Source organism: Echinops telfairi, unplaced genomic scaffold (genome assembly GCF_000313985.2).
Source record: "Echinops telfairi isolate 266 unplaced genomic scaffold, ASM31398v2 ScPeMD7_19;HRSCAF=73, whole genome shotgun sequence".
NCBI classification, from domain to species: domain Eukaryota; kingdom Metazoa; phylum Chordata; class Mammalia; order Afrosoricida; family Tenrecidae; genus Echinops; species Echinops telfairi.
In genome coordinates, this window is record NW_022103916.1 from 9,122,705 (window position 1) to 9,125,885 (window position 3,181).

The window sequence follows — 3,181 nt, forward strand, 5'->3', positions numbered from 1 at the left end:
CAAGGGCCCATGAGGGAGGGGGAGCAGGGAGGAAGAGGAAAAATGAGGACCTAATGCCGGGGGCTTAAGTGGAGAAGAAATGTTTTGAGAATGATGAGGGCAACGAATGTACAAATGCGCTTTACACAACTGATGTATGTATGGATTGTGATAAGAGTTGTATGAGCCCCTAATAAAATGATTTTAAAAAACCAATGACAATATTATATATGAAAATCTCTGGGCTGTGCAGTTTGAGGTCAGAGGAAAAGTTGCAGCTCTAAACACCTGTATAAATAAAAGTAAAATAGTGAAAATGAATGAATTGTATGTCAACATTAAAAATAAAGAAAAGAACAAATGAAGCAAAAGAAAGCACAAGAGAGAAAGCAATAAAGGTAAGAAACATAAAAAGTAAGAATAAAAGCATGTAGATCAAATAGAGAGAGATGCCAAATGATGCCAAACCAAAGGAGAGAGATACAAATAAGCACAAAATTTTAAAAATAAATGTAAAATTCCAAAGACAATGAAGAAATAAACAATCATGGGGGTGGGAAAGGATGGGATGGGGATGAGGGAAGAATAATTTGAAAACAATATTTTACTATGTTTTTTAAGACTAAAGGAATGCAAATAAACAAATATTGAACTCTAATTGTTGTTGTCCTTTGGCGTCTATGAGTTGGTTCAGAAACATAGTGGATCCTACGTGCAACAGCACAAAACATTAGCAGTCCTGGGGCATCCTCATAATCATTGAGCTCATTGTTGAAACTGTGTCAATCCTTCTCATTGAGGGGTTTCCTCTTTTTTTGTTGGCCCTCTCCTTTAGAAAGCCTGCTGTCCTTTTCCTGATAACATGCCTAAGGTACAAGAAAGCAAGTTTTGCTTGCTTCGAAGGAGCATGCTCGCTATCCTTTTTCCATGATACACTTGTTCATTCTTGTGACAGTCTATAGTACTTTCAACGTATCTTTAATATTCTTTGCCTATACTATAATTTAAGTGTATCTATTCTTTTCTGTTCTTCTTTATTCATTGTCTGGCTTTCTTATATTTTCTTGGAAAGTTTATTTTTCATAGTGATGATCTGTTCAGAGACTGTGTTTTGTTTTGATTGCTGCTTTTAACAGATCTATATGTCAGAAAATATTGTTTAACATATATATTAAACATTCATGGTTGGTGCTTTATTCCATTTCCATAATTCTGGTATGTTATAGTTTTTGTTTGTTTTTCATAGTATTTATTGAGGTGCAATTCATGTATCATACAATTCACACGTTTAAATTGCACAATTCAATGAATTTTAGTATATTCACAGATACATGTAGCCATCGCATCAGTCAATTTTAGAATATTTTCATCACCTCAGAAATAAATCTATTAGCTGTCACTCTTCTATTCTCTCAACCTCCCATCTCCTGGCAACCACTAAGTGGTTTTCTGTTTCTATGAATTTTGAGTCTACGTTTCACATAAGTAGGTTAATATAATATTTATATTGTTGTGCCTAATTTCTTTCACTCAGAATAATGTTTTCAAGGATGGAGCATGTTGTAGCATGTGTAAGAACTTAATTTATTCTAATGATCAAATAATATTCCATTGCATGCATGTACCACATTTTATTTATCCATTCATCAGTTGATGGACATGTAGTACCTGCCCCTTTGAGCTACTATGAAAAATGATCCTACATTAATGTAAAGTTTTATGTCTTAATTTCTCTACAACTGTAAAGAGTATACATAAGAGTGGAATTACTGGGTTATATGGCAACTCTACATTTGGAGAAATGCCAGACTGTTTCCATAGAGGCTGCATTATTTCACATTCCTATCAACAGTGTCAGGATTCTGATTTCTCCACACCCTCACTAATATTTGTTATTATCTGAAATTTTCTTCTAACCATCCTTATGTTGGATGGTATTCCAGGAAGAAGTCCAAGCTGCACTGAAGATAGTATTGAAAATAAAAGCTCCAACAAATTGAAATAGATATGACAGTATATTAATTTAAATCTTTCAACAAAATGATATACTACTGGAGGTGTTCATGTGGTCTTCTATGACAATATCATTAATGTAGCATACAAATAAAACGTTACTAACGGTAATTTAAAAATCCTGGCAATAGTACGCTGACTAGGAGCTGCCAGAAATTGAAGGAGGATTTAGAAGAGGATGTAGAATGTCAGATGACTTTAACTAAAAGCAGCAAACACCAGGAGGATCTTTACTTCTATTTTCTTGAAAGCATTTAATTATGTGGAGCATATCAAACTATGAATAACTTTGTAAAGTACAGGAATTCAAGAATACCTCATTGTGCTCATGAAGAACCTATACATAGACTAACATGCAGTCCTTGGAACAGAACAAGGGGACACTGCATCGTTTAAAATCAGGAAAGGCATGCATCAGGGTTGGTTATGTTTTGTTCTGTTGGAACCAACTTGATGACACCTAACAACGACAACAATAACAATGGTTTGGGGTTTTATCCCCAGTGATGTCACCACTATACTCACACTAAAGGCCACAATACAGAAAAAATGACCCGGGACCATACAGTATGGTGTGTGTTTACTGGGATTTACACAACAGTTTCATATAATTTAAAAAATGTTTCACTTCCGTAATGACCATTTTAATTGTAAAAAACTAGATTGCGTTATGAATTTTAAAATATTAATGAAAAATATTAAATATCTGACAAAAATAATAAAACTGTTATTTAAGATATTTCCATATTGCTTCTTGACTGGTGTCCTCACTTGTAATATTCTTCATTTTCATCTGAGCATCACTACTATGTGATTTACCCTTACTGACTTTCCACTGTGAAATAGGAGCCCATTCCTTTACAGGTAGGCCAATTAGACAATTGTGTTCCATATATTACTATGTTCATCTTTCTGCTTCTGCTGAGCTTAAAGCAATTGTTCTGACCATATTTTTAGCTCTTTGAACACGTTCAGGGATGTCATAATTCACCCAAAGTGTCTTGTGGGATTTTAGTGTGTAACAGAAAGCTAAACAAGTGACAGCACGTGACCCTCTGATTGACATTTTTCTCTTAGCATCATATGTTTGTTTACAGAGGTAACAAATGTAAGACAATAAAAAGGTAGTATTTCACCAAAAGTATGAAGAGTTGTTTTTTTAAAAATCATTTTATTAGGGGCTCATACA